Genomic DNA, 20252 nt, shown 5'->3' on the forward strand with positions numbered 1-20252 from the left:
GCTGGCCATTCGGCCATACCTGGACCTTCACCACTTATGTATTTTTAACGGTAGAGTTTCTACACACCATAGATTAAGGTGTGGAGCTCTGCTGTTCCTCAAAGATTAATGCAAAGTACTACTGTTTTTCTATTCAATTCAACTTATTCCGCTTCTAAGATATTCATTCGCACTTCAATATGATGGATGTGATGATCGTGACAGTCATCATCATTCTCAACTTATGAATGCGTGCCTGACAACCACTTCCGTTCTACCTTAGACTGAATGGATATCTCTTGGATATCTAATACAGGGGACCGAGTCCGAGTTATTAGTGTCTTCGTGGTATAAGTTAGAACCCATGGATGGCCATTCCTGAGATCCGGAAAGTCTAAACCTTGTCTGTGGTATTCCAAGTAGGATCTGGGAAGGGATGGCTGTGACGAGCTTTAAACTCGCGAGTGCTGGGTGTAGTGACAGACGCAAAAGGATCAATGGATCCTATTCCAGCAAGATCGAGAACCGACAGATGATTAGCCGTGCCGTGACAGAGCATTTGGACCTTTTTCACAGAGAGGATGGGATGTAGCCATTGACAACGGTGATGCCCTACATAAAGCTTGCCATGGAAAGGTGTAGGATTGATTGGATGAAGACAGCAGGAAAGCAGAGATCAGAGGAACGAAAGCGTCTCTATACGCTTATCTAAAATTCTCACCGATGATTTACATAAGTATTTCTATCTTTATTTTCTGTTTATTTATTATTATTATTCGAAAACTCCATAACCATTTGATATCCGCCTGACTGAGATTTACAAGATGACCATAGCTTGCTTCATACCGACAATCTCCGTGGGATCGACCCTTACTTACGTATGGTTTATTACTTGGACGACCCAGTGCACTTGCTGGTTAGTTGTACGAAGTTGTGAAACAGATATAAGATCATGAACGTGCGTATTGAGTTTTTAGCGCCATTACCAAGGAATGGAATGATCACGATTTCGCACACCAAAGACGACCCGACCTCTTGCAATTTTGTTTTCAATGCTTTTATTTTGTCAAACTTGTAGTGATGAATTTCCTTTAGTTGTATTGTAGGTATAGCTTTTATGTCTCGTTCGGTAGTTCACAATGTAACACCCTCACTATCGGAACGTCATGCTTCCATCTGTGCCACTCTGATAGCTTGGGTATTACGACTCTAAACATATTTAATACTAAAATAGGAGCCTGTTTAAAACTTAAAATCGCATATCCTTGTAAAACACTTTTCCATTGAAAACATATATATATGTATATACATGCAGACCGGATATAATACTTCAATATTATATATATATATATACATAACTATAACTTAGAAACATACAGATCATACACTCCTATCCCTCTTACAAAATTGATAAAAATAAAGACGAAGAAAAAAGTAATAACTAAGATAATACAAAAATACCGAATAAACAGAAAAATGAATATAACTCTTCTGAAGCTTCGTTGCCCATATCCTGAAAAGGAAAAACCTGTAGGGGAGTGAGAACATCGTCCTCGAAAGGGTTTTCACTATGGGGTTACAGAATTGCTATAATAAGATACGTAAAATAAAATTATTTTTAAAGTACAGTGATCTTTGCTCGTCTTACGTGCCCTTTTTGTTAAAAGCCAAGGAGTTAACATCCAAAAATCTGTTTCAAAGAAAAACCAACTAATTATCCAAATTTTAGTTATAAAAAGTCTTAAAATATTTCCTAGACAGTATGAATGATCAATATGTCCCAAGCATAGGTTCATTAAGTCTATGCTGAACCAGTTTGATTTTTCATACTTTACTAAGACATAAACATCAAAGCAGTTACCTACGCGGTATAAATGATCATCCTGTTCTAAGCATAGGTTAATTAAGTCTATGCTGAACCAGTCAAATACTTTATACAGAACTAGACCTCAAATATACAAACCACGGCCTCAGGCCCATCCAATCCAACACGGCCCCCTACCCAAACAACTCAATCATCAACCAATTCATCACAAACCAACCAATCAAACACAATCACAATTAATATAATTCAAGCACAATCAAAGCAATTAACACAAGTATAACAGTTAGCAATTAAAATAAGTATTCACATAGGCAAACCAATTACAATATACACACCCAAATAATGTCACATAGATGCAAATAATGAATGTCTATTCCTATTCAAGCCATGAGCTCATGTGTCGGTTTGTTGCTCGATACCCGACAGTGGTGTCCGAGATAGGCGTTACGTATCGACGTCCCTACCTCGGCCAACGTCCCTTCCATGAGCGTTACGTATCGCCGTCCTCATGGGGAACCTTCCCTCCGGTCTCAAGTGGGTGTTACATATCGCTGTCCCCACTGAGCCTTATCCTTTGGGTCTCCAGTGAGCGTCCCCACTGACCCTCATGTACAATATCTCAAATTATTCCAAGTTCATAATCCACTTTTTCTCCAAAACAAATCAATTCTCTTTAAAAACGGAGCCACCTTAAGTTACATTCCCCAAAATTTCCAAAAGACTTTCAAATATCATATCAAAAAGGGAATTCTCTTTGAAAAGAATCAAATCCTTCACTTTTGAATCATTAGTTTAACTATTTTAAATCAGAGTTATTAATTAACAAATTCTTGGCAAAGACTTAAGACTCTAGGGAAGAATAACCAACCTCATTTCTTAAATTCTTTATAAATCCTTGAAATCAAAGTTAATTAAATTGAAATCTATTAAAATGAAGATTTAAAATCAAAACCAAGGCATGTAAGCCAAAAGTTCCGAACCAATTTCAAAACCAAAATTATTTAAGCCCAAAAACTAATTTTATTTCATTCTTAAATTGGAAACCTTCCCAAAGACTCGGAATTGTTTAGTCAAAATTTAAAGAATACTTCAAAAGGAATACGAATTTAATTAATCAAAGTTCAATTCCTTTTCAAAATCTGCTAAAACTCCTCCAAAGGCACTTCTTTAACCAAACTTCAAAACATAGGTCCTTTCACATTTAAATCAAACTTGAAACATAAAGTTTCCTTAAATCGATTGAACTCGAAACACCTATTTCTTAATAAATCAAATACCAAATCATAGAACCTCTCAAATCCATTCCTTTTCTAAATCACATTTTAAAACAAAATCTTAAATTTCATAAAAATCTGGCAGCATCTCCCCTAAAACTTGGACTTTTCTACCCTTTTCGGGTCCCAACCAAACCAATTCTCAACTCTTTCCAACAGGTTCAAGACCAAATCAGTTTCCAATAACACCAAATCTATACTTTTAAATATTAAAATCATTTCAATTCAAAACAATCAGAAATCTCCATTTTAACAAAATCAAACATTATTTTAATCAAACAGGCAACCGTATTCATCCAAGACAAATCAGACAATTCATAAGACTTACAAAGTCACCAGAAATACATTTTACACATAATATCTATTTATAACAATTTCAATTTAAAATAAATTAGTTTTTAGAAAAGCCCCTACCTCAACTCATCGAAACCATAACCCAAATGCATCAATCGAACTCTTTTCTCTCAGCTCAGAACCAATGACAACCACAAACTCAGCCCCTGATCACTTTCGCAGCACTCACAGCAACTTAAAAGCGACATACAACATAGAGAACTTGAACCTACATTACCAAACCTCAGAGTTTTTAACCAAACATAACAGAATACTAACGTATGGATTTTTTTGAAACATAAACACTTACTGAAACAAGAAAACGAAACATCGGCGGTTACTGAACCGGTTTGGCGGCAGCCCAGCAGCCACCTCGAACAGCAGCAGTGACCAAAACTCCAGCAACAACGACTGTAACCAACATGCAACGATGATAAAGCTCCCAAAAATTCGAAGGAAACAAAAACCAACTTAAAATCCTTAGTGGCAGTGGATCTCAGTGGCGGAAGTGGCGTTCCTGGCGGCAGAGACTCGGCCACCCACCTCTAGCAGCGGCGACAGAGCACGCGGCGGCGGCGGCTAGACACGACGGTGACGGCATACGCGCGTCCCCTCTCTCCTCGCGAACTCTCTCTTTCTCTCTCCTCGGCTTCAATGGTGACCACGGTGGCTCCAGGACAGACCAGCGATGACGGTGACGGGTCGGGTTGGACGGACCGGCAGTGACCGGTTAGACTTGCGCCTCCTCTTCCCACGGCTGAGCTCCCTCGTGCGCACTCTTCCTCTCTCTCTTCCCTCTGCTCTTCGTGCTCTCTCCATCCTCTGTGCAACACGGCGACACGGCGGCAGCTGGACGAGGCGGCAGTGGCGCGGCTGGCAGCGGCGGTCTCCTCCTTCCTCTCTTCCCTTCTTCTCTGCTTCTCTCCTCTCCGGGTGTGGTGTGCGTGAGTTTTCTATGTGTGTGAGTTTGTGTTATTGTGTGTTGGTGAGGAGGGTGTTAGCAGGTGAGGTGAGGGATGAGGGGGAGTGCGGCTAGGGTTTCACTTGGGGTAAGAGAAAATTGTGGTTTAATTAGGGTTTGTGGATGGAAATTGGGGATTTTATGGTTTAATTTGAAACTAGTTGAATCCTCAAAATTACGTTTAAAATATTATTTGTTGTATCAAATTGCTATTTGGTTTTTACTCGAATACTCTAATTGAAAATATAATACAATATAATTAATTTTCTTTGTTAACAAAACCTAAAGTATTTATTTATAAAAATATTATCATATAAAAATCTCATTATTTTACAACTACTAATTTTATAATTTAAATATAGAGAATAATTCAATAATTGTAAAATTAGAGAAAATTCTAATTTAAATAGCCAAATATCATTATTTTTGAATTTCTAAAACTTTAAATTGTAAATAGGAAAATAATCCCTAATTATAGAGTTTGGATAAAAACCTTAATTTATTTCAAATCCAATTAATCAGAGTTGTCTTTAATTATTTTTAAAAAAATAATTTCTGAGATTAAAACTGTAAATAAATATATGATTTGAGATTAGTTTAAAATAGGACTTTTCAAAAGCTTTGGGTCTTACATTTCACCTACCTTATAAAAATTTTTGTCCTCGAAAATTAAAGTAATACATAAGATAATACATAGACTTAGCACTCTACTTTTTAAATACCTTTTAGAAAAGTAAGAAATCTTAGCACATATATATATAAAAGTTCAAATACCGGATAACCATAAGATTTAAATATAAGGGTAGAGTATAGTGTAAGACAGAAGATACAAGATAGGCTCGATGCAAAAAGGTTATATGGTTTCAAAACTTTACAAAAGCTTGGAGGAACAAAATAGGGTGTAAGTCAAGATAGGCGTTCACAAAGCAAAGCGGTAATTAATGTGGCGAAAAGGCTACAAAGCAGGTGGGTATCTAAACAACAGATATAACGTTCACTCACAAATCTCTTATCGATTTCAGAACTTCAACTTCCCAACTCTATCAACCGCTTCACAACCCATAACCAGTCATAAGCCTAACATCCGCAACCTCTATTCGCGAGAAAAGAAACTTCCATAACTCCTCATAACGTTGCACACTTATCACTTCACCTTCCATATCCATATATCACGTCTTAAAGGACTAACACTTCGCATTACCATACCTAAAGGTTGCACGTGACATCAAAACAATTCTCGAGTTTATTCAAAAGGATAAAAGACTTTGAAAAAGGACAAGCGACAAGGACAATATCTGCAAAGACTTGAAAAGATTATTGGGACCACAAGGAATCAAGGATATACAAGGAATGAAGAGTGCCGGAAAGGAAAACTCACTTTGGCAACCTCAAGAATGACACCTAAATCAAAGAAGTCTGATAGGAACAATAGAAGGAAAGGTAGTGTAGTAGTTTTAACAAAATAAAGCTAAGTCAAAGATGTATAAGGTTTACAAAAGAAGAATGTCTAAAATCGAAAACAAAGTTTACAAGACTCAAGAGTAGGATTAAGAATACCTTCGAATGCATTGCTCATGAAGAGTGAAAAACATTTCAAAAACTATTTCACGTTTTCGAAGAAAAGTGCGCAACAAACACTTTGTAAAAGAAATGATAAAAGTATATTTGTGGCGTTACGTTAATACAATTTTATGTTGAAATTGATTATGTAGAGTTTTAACCGGTTTTGTTAAGAGCAAAAATATTTCCTCAACTATTTACGAAAAATAGTTAGGTGCACAACTTAACCAAAAGAATGCATAAAACTCAGATGGAAATCAAATCGCACAACTTAACCAAGAAAGAAAAACAAGAACAATATTCAAAAAATCAAGAAAGGAAAAGTCAACCAAAACCAAGAAAAGGTACCAAACTTAAAAGTTTTGAAGATCAAGGACACTAATTTCAAAAATTTTAAAAGAAAAACACTACAAGACACCAAACTTAAAATTTTTAAAATCAAATAAGAAAAATAACAAGAACAATTTCGAATACAAGAAAGAACACCAAGAACAATTTTCGAAAAACTAAAGGAAAGAAAAACTAAGAAACACAAAAAAGACACCTAACTTAAGAATTTTGAAACCAAAGACTCTAATTTTTGAAAAGTTAGAAAAGAAAAGAAAAGAGTAAAAAAGACACCAAATTTAAAGATTGACACAAGACTCAAACAAAAGAAAACGATTACTGAAGAAAAAAATGGTTTTGAAAAGTTTTACAAAGAAAACAAGAAACACAAATAAAAGATCAAATAAACCATAACAAGTACCTAATCTAAGCAACAAGATAGTCTGGTAGTTTATCAAACTCGAACAATCCCCGGCAACGGCACCAAAAGCTTGGTACGCGAAATTGACTCCGCAATATTCGCACAGATAGACCGACAAGTGCACCGGGTCATCCAAGTAATACCTCAGGTGAGTGAGGGTCGATCCCACAGAGATTGTTGGTTTGAGCAAGCAATGGTTACCTTGTAGATCTTAGTCAGGCGATTTGAAACGATGATAGTTGTTGTGAAAAACACGTAAAATAGATAAATAAATAAAACGTTACTAGATAGATGTGAAATTAGTGATTAGAGAACGGTTGAGACTTCGGAGATGCTTCTTCCTTCTGGATCAACTTTTCTCACCATCTACTCCAACTTTTGATGATTCATTCCATGGCAGGCTGTAAATGACTAACGCCAGGTCAGTGGTCATTAGCCTCCTCTGCTTCAGATCAAACACCGGGTCAGCAGTCATCCAATCTGAACGAGGGTGAAGCTCCTGCAGTCTATTCCGTTGGTGATCCCACTCAAAGCGCCACAGACAAGGTCGGATCTTCTGGATCAGAGAATTCTGCGACCTGGTTCTAGCGTATACTACAAAGGCTCTAATCTCCCCATACCTCGGCTGCACTGATGTCTTCAAGTACCCAACGAAGTCGTGGATTAACCGTCTAAGAAATGTATAATCAAGCTTGTGGTTCAGTACTATCCCATCAAGGACTCGCAAGAACCCATGTGAAATAGGAATGACGGTCAAGTTACACTCCCAATTCATTAGGATGAAGAACGAAAATACATCTTAGAATGGAATCAAGCATAGATTGAAATAGAATAGTGATATTATTAATACATAAGAATCAGCAGAGCTCCTAACCTTAACCTAGGAGGTTTAGTTGCTCATAGCTTACAGAAAATTAATGTAAAACGTGTAGAGTGGCCAAGAGCTCCTAACAAAGGTGAACTCTTGTCTATATATACTAATCTAATAACTAAAGATTACAAAAATAGGGTAGAATAGTTTTTTAGTGCAAAAATCCACTTCTAGGGCCCACTTGGTGAGTGTTTGGGCTAAGCTAAGGGTGACTCCATGAGCTAGGACCCTTCTTGGGCGTTGAATGTTAGCTTTGGACTCCTTTTTGGGCATTGGATGCCAGCTGCTCCCTTTTGGGCGTCCAACGCCAGGAAGAGGGTGAAGTGCTGGCGTTGAATGCCAGTTTTAGACCTTCATCTATAGAGTAAAGTATGGACTATTATATATTGCTGGAAAGCCCTAGATGTTAGCTTTCCAATGCCATTGAGAGCGTACCATTTGGACTTCTATAGCTCCAAAAATGATCTTTCGAGTGCATGGAGGTCAGAATCCGATAGCATTTGCAGTCCTTTCTCTGTCTCTGAATCAGACTTTTCCAAAGCTCCTCAATTTCAGCCAGAATTTACCTGAAATCATCATAAAACACAACAACTTAAAGTAGAATCCAAAAATGTAAATTTTTCACTAAAACCTATGAAAACATAATGAAACTTAAACAAAACATAACAAAAATATATGAAAATGATGCCAAAAAGCGTATAAAATATCCGCTCATCAGCTAAGAAGAACGTTATTTCCCGAACTATACAACTAAAAGAGGCCGGTGAATTGGGCGACCTGTCTTCTCCCTCCAAGTCAAACTCGGGCACTTCTACTTCTACTAAGGTCACTTCTGATCCAACTCCTCTTCCTCCTACTCCTCCTGTTGATACTGGTAATCAGTGAATAACCCTCGCATCTCCCTTTCTTGATGTTGGAGTCGGAAAGTGTGTACGACTAGGGCTGTGAAAAACACATCCTTTTTTATAGTACTATTAATATGGACGATGTTTCTGTCAAAAATAACCTTCAAGTCCTGGCCCGAGGTGGGATAAGAACTGTCGAGGTGTGTTCTGCGCAATTAAAGCAACTGGAGGAGACTCCCTTGAGTGCCACTTAGTGATCTTTGGCTGATCTGAAGGATGAGGTGGCATCTTTAAGGGAGACGAAGTTTGAATTGGAGAAGGAGAAGGAGGTCTTTCTGTTCGACCTTGATAAATCCCGAGAAAGAGTGAAGCAATCCAAAGCCGCTTGTGCTATGGCTGAGGTCTTAAGAAAGAAAGGTGAAAAAAGTTATACCAAGGTTTTTGGGGAGAAGCTTGACTTGGTAGACGAAATCACCAAGATGAAGGAAAATATACAAATCTGGAGGAAGTTATAGCTCAGGAATGGATGATTTGGCTAAGAATTTGAAGGCTCAATTTCGAGTCATAGCTCCCAAGGTAGACCTCTCTCCTATCAGTACCGACATGATTATGATTGATGGAAAGATTGTTCCTGCCCTCGATAAGGAAGACACTCATATACTCGATCTTAAGTCCTTGGGAGCTTCTCAGAGCTTTGCTACTCAGGTGGAAGATAAGCCTCTAGCTTTTCTGACTAATCCTAAAACTCTCCCGACCTCCTCTGCACAGCCTGAAGATACCTCCAAGACTTCCAGTGAGCAAATTTTCCCTCCTTAGTTTTGATGATCTTTGATGGACCAACTTGTGGGTCCTTTGTGAACACTTTATTTTATAATAGTTGTAGTTTTGAATATTTTATTTTTCTTTGTGGTTTTCTTAAAAAATTTTCCACAATTTTGATTTGTGGTTAGTTTTAATGAATTTTCTTGTCACTTTGTTTGGGCTGGATTAGTTACTTTAGTGTGTTTGTAACTTAGAGAATTTTCAAATGCATTGTTTGATTTTGATATTTAGTCGAATTGTTCCTTTGAGACCAAATTTCTAAGTGCTAAAAGATGTCAGTCAATGCAGATCAGATATTCTTTTGAACCTTTCTTTCGAAATGTCGGGTTTAAGTATTTCTCTTAATTTCGCTCCGACTTTAAGTGATCGGTTTTAACAAGTCACTTTTTTGATTCGTTTTAGGCTCTCCTCTTTTTCTTTTAAGCTTTAATAAAGTCGGACCCGATCTGCTTATACAACTTCTTACACTAATTTGGACATTGTCGCTTCATCTTGCCGGCCACTTAGGTCAGATAATGATTTTTGCGATTTTTTTAGCTTAAATTAGTGTGTTTTAGTGGAAAAATTTAATAAAGAGATGAACTATCATTAATGAAAAAATAATTTACATGTGTTTTCTTGCCACTAAGAGTTTTTCTTTCATGAACCCTTAGCTTTTGCTATGGTGCCTCGTTAAAACTCCCCTCCAGAAAACCCTTCTCGGAAAAAAATGATGAAGTTGAAAAAAAGAGTACTCCAGGAAGCAATGTGAGCTTCTAACTGTAGTACCTTTTTAAGTTGCATGCATGCCATAACCTGGAAGCTCGTTTCCCTTCAACTCAGACACTTTGGAGTAACCCTTTCCTAGGACTTCGGTGATCTTGTATGGTCCTTTTTAGTTTATATCCAACTTTTCTTTACCTAACTTTTGTGTTCTGATATAATTTTAGATTAGTTTGAGGCCATTTATGGTGAAACTTTGTTTGATGACTTTCTTATTATACCTTAAGGCCATTCTTTGCTTCAACGCTTCTTCTTTTATCTGAGCTTGTTCTCAGACTTCTTGGAGGAGACTAAGTTCTTTCTTTTGAACTTTGACATCTTTTACTTTGTCATAGAATCTAACTCTTGGAGATTCTTCAGTGACTTCTACAGCTATCATGGCTTCTATGCCATAAGCAAGTCGGAAAGGAGATTTCCCAGGTTTTGAGTGTAGGGTTGTTTGATATGCCCAGAAGACTTGAGGGAGCTCGTCAGCCCATGCTCCCTTTGCGTTTGATAGTCAGTGCTTTAGCCCACCCAACACAACTTTATTTGCAGCTTTTGCTTGTCCGTTAGCTTGGGGTTATTCCATCGATGTGAACTGGTGCTTAATTTTGAGCTTACCACGAAACTTCTGAATGCTGAATCGATGAATTGAGTTCCATTGTCCGTGGTAATGGAGTATGGGACTCCAAACCAGGTGACAATATTTTTGTAGAGAAACTTTTGACTTCTTTGGCTGTGATGGTTGCTAGAGATTCTACCTCGATCCACTTAGTAAAATAATCAATACCCACCATGAGGTACTTTACCTGTCCAGGTGCCTGTGGGAATGGATCGAGGAGGCCTAAACCTAATTTTACAAATGGCCAAGGTGAGGTAATGTTAATGAGCTCTTTTGGGGGGTGCCACATAGAAGTTAGCATGTTTTTGAAAACCCGGGCAATTTTTAACGAAGACGGCTGCCTCCCTTTGTAAAGTCAGCCAAAAGAAGCCAACTCAGATCACCTTCTTAGTTAGTGACTTTGCTCCCAAGTGATTTTCGCATATGCCGCTATGGACTTTTTCTAAGACTTTGTTAGTCTTGGAGATCGAGACACGTTTTAATAGAGGTGTAGATACTCCTCTTCTATAAAGAACGTTTTGTGCTTCTCTTATGAGCCTTCTTATTTCCCTTTCTTCTTTAGGAGTGATATCGAATTTAAGGTATTTGACAATGGGGGTCATCCAACCTAGGCATAGATTGGAGATAGCCATTGTATCTGACTTATCGACTTCCTTGGTCATTGATGGTGTGTGGAGAGTTTCCTGGATCAAGCTTCTATTGTTGTCCTCTGCCTTAGTGCTGGACAACTTGGAGACGGCATCAACTCGTATATTATATTTCCGAGCTATATGTCGTACCTTTACCTCCAGAAATTGAGCTAGTTGTTCTAGTGTTTCTTCCAAGTATCCCTTCATGTTGGGATATTTATCTTGATTGGTCCCATTAACTTGAGAGGTTATCACTTGAGAATCATTAAACACAATCAACTTTATTGTCCTGACTTCTTTGGCTAGCCTCATGCCAGCAAGTAAAGTTTCATGTTCTGCTTGATTGTTGTAGGCCGAGAACTCGAATTTCAATGAACGTTCTATCCGAGTTCCTTCTTCATTCTCCAAAATAACTCTCGCTCCACTTTTAGCTTTATTGGATGACCCATCCACTGATCCACATATAGATTCCAGGTTGTTGTACTTCCCTGGATGTTAGTGTAATCTACCACAAAATTGGCTAGATATTGGGACTTGGGACTTAATTGTTATTCGAGTTTCATACCTTAAGTCGAATTTAGACAATTCTATTTCTCATTGCAGCATCCGTCCTGGAATATCTGTCTTCTGAAGGATATGTTTCATAGGTTGGTTAGTTTGGACCTTTTTGGTATGAGCTTGGAAATAAGGTCAGAGCCTTTTGGAAGTGAAGACAAGGGCATATATGAATTTTTCTATCTTCTGGTAGTTTAGTTTTGTCCCTTGTAGGACCTTACTAACAAAGTAGATTGATTGTTGTCCAGTTTTATCTTTTCAGACGAGAGCCAAGGCTAAAACCTTACTTGCAACTGCCAAGTACAATATGAGCTCTTCCCCTTGAATAGGTCGGGTGAGGATGGGTGGTTGACTCAGGAAGTTTTTAAAGTCTTAAAAATCTTGCTCACATTCCCTAGTCCATTCGAATTGGCACCCTTTCTTAAGTATTGAAAATAGGGGTAGAGATTTTAGGGTTGATCCTGCCAAGAATCTGAATAGAGCTACTAACCTTCCATTTAATTGTTGGACTTTTTTGAGACAGGTCGGACTTTTCATCTCGAGAATTGCTTTGCATTTCTATGGGTTGGCTTCGATGCCTCTTTGGGTGAGTATGAAGCCTAGGAACTTTTTAGCTGCTTTTACTGCAAAGGTACATTTTGAAGGATTTAGTTTCATCCTATATTCTCTAATTATGTTGAATACCTCAAACAAATCAGACAAGAGGGTGGTATCTTCTTTTGTTTTGACAAGCATGTCGTCATCGTAGAGTTCTATCAGCTAACCGAGGTGAGATGCAAACACCTTATTCAGTCGCTAGCAGGTGGCTCCACCATTTTTTAGTCCAAAAGGCATTACCACGTAGCAATAGTTAGCCTCTGGAGTGATGAAACAGGTCTTCTCTTAGTCCGGCTTGTACATCGAGATTTAATTGTATCCTGAGTATGCGTCTATAAAAGTCAAGTATCGATATCTTGAAGCTGAATCCACCAAGGCATCAATGCTAAAAAGTGGGGTAGGAGTCTTTAGGGAAGACTTTGTTGTAGTCTGTATAATCGACGCGCATTCTCCATTTTTCGCTCTATTTTTTCACGAGTACGACATTAGCCAGTCCTAGAAGGTATTTGACTTCTCTTATGAACCCAGCCTCTAGTAAATCTTACACTTGCTCTTTCACGATTTGTACTCTTTTAGAGCCAAGCTTTCGTTGCTTTTGTTGAACAGGTCGCGATCCCAAGCAGATAGCAAGCTTGTGACTCATAAAGTCGGGGTGTATCTCAGGCATTGATAAACCCCATATTTAGGGTTTATCTTGTATTGAATTTAGAGGGTTTTATCATCTTTTCTCCCAATTATCCAATGAAATAGCATGGTTTTGTAAATTCTCCTTTAATTGTGCTTAAGAGTGAAAACATGCTTTTTAGGTCCTTAATTGTTTAATCTTGATTTACCTTTGATTCCATTAGATGCCTTGATATGTTTGTTAAGTGATTTCAGATTTATGAGGCAAAGATTGGATCAAGGAAATGAAGGAAAAGCATGTAAAAATGGAGAACTCGTGAAGAAATGAAGGAATTGCAAAAGCTGTCAAGCCAACCTCTTCGCACTTAAACGACCATAACTTGAGCTACAGTGGTCCAAATGATGCGGTTCTAGTTGCGTTGGAAAGCTAATATATGGGGCTTCGAAATGATATAAGATTTGTTATAGTTGCATTCACTCATAGGGGCTCGCACGCGCACGGTGTGCGGATGCGCCGATGGTGGCACATGCTTCACTTAATGCAACCCGTGGCCAGCGATTTTAGAAGCCTTGTGGGCCCAATCCAACTCATTTATGATGCTATTTAAGCCAAGGATTGAAGGGGAATCAGGGGACTTTACATACTTTTGATCATTAGTTTAGTTTAGGTTAGTTTTAGAGAGAGAAGCTCTCACTTCTCTCTAGGATTAGGATTAGGTTAGATCTAGTTTAGAATTTCTTAGATCTAGGTTTAATTCATGCTTTGATTTACTTTTCTCTTTGTAATTCTTCTCCTTCTACCTTTTCTCTCTCTAGTTTTGCTTTTAATTCTTGTAATCTCTTACTTTTATGTTGATGCATTTTTGTTCTTCTATTTTCCTTTAATGCAATTTATGATTCATGTTCCTTTATTGTTCATTTGATTTGTTGTTGTTTAATTCCTTGCAATTGAGTAGTGTAGATTTACTTTCCTTGCACTTTTTACTATGCTTTCCTTTTATGCCTTGCAAGTGTTTGATAAAATGCTTGGTTGGATTTTAGAGAGATTTTAGTGCTCTTGGCTTTGGTAGAGTAATTAGTGACGCTTGAGTTATCTAATTTCTTTATTGATTGATAATTAGAAGTTGCTAATTGATTTGGATACCACTAAAGCTAGTCTTTCCCTTGGGAGTTGGCTAGGACTTGTGGAATCAAGTTAATTCATCCACTTGACTTTTCTCCATGGTTAGAGGTTAACTAAGTGGTAGCAATGGACAATTCTCATCACAATTGAGGAGGATAACTAGGATAGGACTTCTAATTCTCATACCTTGCCAAGAGTTTTGTTAGTTGCTAGTTTATTTTCATTGCATTTTACATTTCTTGTCTCCTATCTCAAAAACCCCAATATACGACCCATAACCAATAACAAGAACACTCTATTGTAATTTCTAGGGAGAACGACCCGAGGTTCAATACTTCGGTTTATAAATTTAGGGGTTTGTTAGTTGTGACAACCAAATTTTTGTATGAAAGGACTGTTGTTGGTTTAGAAACTATACTTGCAACGAGAATTCATTTGTGAATTCTAAACCACACAAAAATCCAATCATCAAAAATGGCGCCGTTGCCGGGGAATTGTAATGGTGTTGTGTTATTGGTTTTTGTATATATGTGAATTTTGTAGATAGCTTGATTTTTGGATTGTTTGCTAGTCTTTGCTAGTTTAGGACTTTGTTTCATTATTTTTCTATTAGCTTTTGAATTTTATTTTCTCTTTTCATTATGAATTCTCACTTTGGCTATGAGTTTGGTTCTAACTATATTGCAGGAAATGAGGGCTACAATGAGGTTGTGTATCAAGGATGGGACAACCAAAGGTGGGAGGAGCCACATGCATATGATCAATCTTCATGGCAACAACCTCCACCAATGCACTATGAAGAAGAGCCTTTCTATGATGCATACCAATCAAATGGCTATGGTGAATCTCCTTGTGACTTTCAAGAACCATCACCATATGCCCATGAGCCATATCCTCAACATGAACATCAACCATACTCACAAGCCTCTTTTCACCAAACACCTCCATATGGCCCTAATCCATATCCATCCTACCAACCACCTTTTGAACCATATGAGCCATACATGAAACCACCATTCCAAGATTACTACTCCCAAGAACCACCTCAATATACACCACCACCTTACCAAAAAGAACCACCTTCCTATCATGAACCCTTTCTCCAAGACATTGAACTCTCTTATCCACCCCAATCCTCAATAGATGAAACCCTTAGCCTTATACTTCAAGGGCAAGGAGAAATACAAAAGGAAACAATAGAATTTGTGGCTACCTTGACCAAGGTAGTAAGTATTTTAGTCTCCCAATATTTGAGCACTCAAAGCACTCCCATGGTCACATGTGGAGAATCAGTTGAAAAGCATAAAGAGAGATTAGAAACTCCGGTGGAAAATGAGGGATATTATTTTGTATTAGAGAAATTGGAGGTGCCTATGATCATTGAAGAAGAGGAAGAAGTGGTTGAAGACTTAGGAGATTGATGAGCGGATAATTTATACGCTTTTTGGCATTATTTTTACATAGTTTTCAGTACGATTTAGTTAGTTTTTAGTATATTTTTATTAGTTTTTAATTAAAAATCACATTTCTGGACTTTACAATGAGTTTATGTGTTTTTCTACAATTTTAGGTATTTTCTGGCTGAAATTGAGGGACCTGAGCAAAAATCAGATTCAGAGGTTGAAGAAGGACTGCAGATGCTGTTGGATTCTGACCTCCCTGCACTCAAAGTGGATTTTCTGGAGCTACAGAACTCCAAATGGCGCGCTTCCAATTGCGTTGGAAAGTATACATTCAGGGATTTCCAGAAATATATAATAGTCCATACTTTGCTCAAGTTTAGATGACTCAAAAGGGCATTGAACGCCAGTTCTACACTGCAGTCTGGAGTTAAACGCCAGAAACAAGTTGCAAAGTGGAGTTCAACGCCAGAAACACGTTACAAACTGGCGTACAACTCCAAGAATGACCTCTCCACGTGAAAGCTTCATGCTCAGCCCAAGCACACACCAAGTGGGCCCCGGAAGTGGATTTCTGCATCATTTACTTATTTCTGTAAACCCTAGTAACTAGTTTAGTATAAATAGGACTTTCTACTATTGTATTTACATTCTCTTTGATTAGCTTTATGCTATCTTAGACTTTTGTGAGGGCTGGCCATTCGGCCATGCCTGAACCTTTCACTTATGTATTTTTCAACGGTAGAGTTTCTACACATCATAGATTAAGGTGTGGAGCTCTGCTGTTCCTCAAAGATTAATGCAAAGTACTACTGTTTTTCTATTCAATTCAACTTATTCCGCTTCAAAGATATTCATTCGTTCTTCAATATGATGGATGTGATGATCGTGACAGTCATCATCATTCGCAACTTATGAACGCGTGCCTGACAACCACTTCCGTTCTACCTTAGATTGAATGGATATCTCTTGGATATCTGATACAGGGGATCGAGTCCGAGTTATTAGTGTCTTTGTGGTATAAGTTAGAACCCATGGATGGCCATTCCTGAGATCCGGAAAGTCAAAACCTTGTCTGTGGTATTCCGAGTAGGATCTGGGAAGGGATGGCTGTGACGAGCTTAAAACTCGCGAGTGCTGGGCGTAGTGACAGACGCAAAAGGATGGTGAATCCTATTCCAGTATGATCGAGAACCTCCAGATGATTAGCCATGCAGTGACAGCGCATCGGACCATTTTCACAGAGAGGACGGGATGTAGCCACTGACAACGGTGATGCCCAATATACAGCTTGCTATGGAAATGAGTAGGATTGATTGGATGAAGACAGCAGGAAAGCAGAGATCAGAGGAACGAAAGCATCTCTATATGCTTATCTGAAATTCTCACCAATGAATTACATAAGTACCACTATCCTATTTTATATTTTATTTATTTTCATCCACTATAATTTCTTAATACAATTTAATCCGCCTGACTGAGATTTACAAGGTGACCATAGCTTGCTTCAAGCCGACAATCTCCGTGGGATCGACCCTTACTCACGTAAGGTTTATTACTTGGACGACCCAGTGCACTTGCTGGTTAGTTGTACGAAGTTGTGAAACAGATATAAGATCATGAACGTGCGTATTGAGTTTTTAGCGCCGTTACCAAGGAATGGAATGATCACGATTTTGCACACCAAGTTTTTGGCGCCGTTGCCAGGAATTGTTCGAGTTTGGACAACTGACAGTTCATCTTGTTGCTCAGATTAGGTAACTTTCTTTTCGTTTTCTTTTCAAAATATATATATATATATATATATATATATATATTTTCTTCTTTTTCGTTTTTCCCAATTAATTCTCGAAAAAAAAACCGAAAATTTTTTTTTCTTTTTCTTTTTTCAAAATTAATTTTCAAAAATAAAAAAAAATTTACAAAATCATAAAATCAAAAATATTTTTTGATGTTTCTTGTTTGAGTCTAGAGTCAATTTTTAAGTTTGGTGTCTTGCATGTGTTTCTTTTTTCTCAAGAATTTTCGAAAATTCATCATATGTTCTTCATGATCTTCAAGTTGTTCCTGGCCAGTCTTCTTGTTTGATCTTCATGTTTTCTTGTTTTGTGTCTTTTATTGTTTTTCATATGCATTCTTGAATTCTTAGTGTTTAAAAATTAAAAATATTTAAGTTTGGTGTCTTGCATGTTTTCTTTTCTTAAAAATTTTTCAAAAATAAGTCTTGATGTTCATCTTGATCTTCAAAGTGTTCTTGGTGTTCATCTTGACATTCATAGTGTTCTTGCATGCATTGTGTGTTTTGATTCATAATTTTTATGTTATGAGTCTTTTTCATGTTTTTCTATTTCTTCATTAAAAATTCAAAAATCAAAAAAATATATTTTCCTTATTTTACTCAAAATTTTCAAAAATATGATTTGATTTAGTCAAAAAGTTTTTAAATTTAATTGTTTCTTATGAATCAAATCAAATTTTCAATTTACAAATCTTATCTTTTCAAAATCTTTTTCAAAAATCAAATCTTTTTCATTTTACCTTCATATTTTCGAAAACTTTTTAAATTTGATTTTCAAAATCTTTTTCTTATTTTATTTCTTAATTTTCAAAATCTATACTAACATTTAATATGATTGATTGAAAAATTTCAAGTTGTTACTTGCCTTTTAAGAAAAGATTAATCTTTAATTTTTAAAAATATATCTTTTTGTTTCTTGTTAGTCAAGTAATCAACTTTAATTTTAAAAATCAAATCTTTTTCAATTATTTTTTCAAATCTTTTTTAAAATAAGTTTCAATCAATCATATCTTTTTGTTTCAATCATATCCTTTTTTTATTTCAATCATATCTTTTTCAAATTCAATTTCAAAATCTTTTCTAACCTCTCTCCTAACCTCTTATCTTTTTAAAATTGATTTTCAAATCTTATCTTTTTGTTTCAATCATATCTTTTTAAATTTAAAGCATATCTTTTTCAAAAAGAAATTGCAAATCTTTTTCAATCAATCATATCTTTTTGTTTCAATCATATCTTTTTCAAAACTAACTTTTTACCTTTAATTTTCGAAAATACATTCCCTCTTTTTCAAAATTTTATTTTAATTAACTAATTAGTTTTAAATTTTAAATTTAATTCAATTTTCGAATTCTAAGATTAATTTTAAAAATATTTTTGTTTTTATTTTCAAAATTTAACTTTAAATTTTAATTTTATTTTAACTAAATTTCGAAATTCTCTCTCTCATCTCCTTCTATTTATTTATTCATCTACTAACACTTCTCTTCCATCCAAAAATTCAAACACCACCTCCATATCTGTGTTTGAGTTTTTCCTCTTCTCTTCTTTACATTACATTCTTTTCTTCTTCTACTCACACAACGGAACCTCTCTCTACTGAGGCAAAGAGGATCCCTATTATTTTCTATTTTCTCTTTTTTCATATGAGCAGGAGCAAGGACAAGAACATTCTTGTTGAAGCAGATCCTGAACCTGAAAGGACTCTGAAAAGGAAACCAAGAGAAGTTAAAATACAACAATCCAGAGACAACCTTACAGGAATTTTCGAACAAGAAGAGGAGATGGCAGCCGAAAATAATAATAATGCAAGGAGGATGCTTGGTGACTTTACTGCATCTAATTCCAATTTACATGGAAGAATAATCTCCATTCCTGCTATTGGAGCAAACAATTTTGAGCTGAAACTTCAATTAGTTTCTCTGATGCAGCAGAACTGCAAGTTTCATGGACTTCTATCTGAAGATCCTTTTCAGTTCTTAACTGAATTCTTGCAGATCTGTGATACTATTAAGACCAATGGGGTTGATCCCGAGGTCTACAGGCTTATGCTTTTCCCGTTTGCTGTAAGAGACAGAGCTAGAGTGTGGTTGGACTCTCAACCCAAAGATAGCCTGAACTCTTGGGATAAGCTGGTCACGACTTTCTTAGCCAAGTTCTTTCCTCCTCAAAAGCTGAGTAAGCTTAGAGTGGATGTTCAAACCTTTAGACAGAAAGAAGGTGAATTCGTCTATGAAGCTTGGGAGAGATATAAGCAACTGACCAAAAAGTGTCCTTCTGACATGCTTTCAGAATGGACCATCCTGGATATATTCTATGATGGTCTGTCTGAATTAGCTAAGATGTCATTGGATACTTCTACAGGTGGATCCATTCACCTAAAGAAAACGCCTGCAGAAGCTCAAGAACTCATTGACATGGTTGCTAATAACTAGTTCATGTACACTTCTGAGAGGAATCCTGTGAGTAATGGGACAGCTCAGAAGGAGGGAGTTCTTGAAATTGATACTCTGAATGCCATATTAGCTCAGAACAAAATATTGACTCAGCAAGTCAATATGATTTCTCAGAGTCTGAATGGAATGCAAGCTGTATCCAACAGTACTTAAGAGGCATCTTCTGAGGAAGAAGCTTATGATCCTGAGAACCCTGCAATAGCAGAGGTGAATTACATGGGTAAACCCTATGGAAACACCTATAATCTCTCATGGAGAAATCACCCAAATCTCTCATGGAAGGATCAACAAAAGCCTCAACAAGGCTTTAACAATGGTGGAAGAAACAGGTTTAGCAATAGCAAGCCTTTCCCATCATCCACTCAGCAAAAGATAGAGAGTTCTGAGCAGAATCCATCTAGCTTGACAAATATAGTCTCTGATCTATCTAAAGCCACTCTAAGTTTTATGAATAAAACAAGGTCCTCCATTAGAAATTTGGAAGCACA

General features: G+C 36.8%; 1 non-coding gene across 1 annotated transcript; it reads right to left on the reverse strand.

Moving 5' to 3' along the window:
• Nucleotides 1–19488: 19488 nt before the first annotated feature.
• Nucleotides 19489–19596, reverse strand: LOC148552907 (small nucleolar RNA R71). Its single transcript, XR_015893272.1, has one exon. It is a non-coding gene; the product is annotated as a small nucleolar RNA R71 (small nucleolar RNA).
• Nucleotides 19597–20252: the final 656 nt, after the last annotated feature.

The sequence above is a fragment of the Arachis ipaensis genome, chromosome B7, assembly GCF_059453495.1.
Source record: "Arachis ipaensis isolate K30076 ecotype BB chromosome B7, ASM5945349v1, whole genome shotgun sequence".
Lineage (NCBI taxonomy): Eukaryota > Viridiplantae > Streptophyta > Magnoliopsida > Fabales > Fabaceae > Arachis > Arachis ipaensis.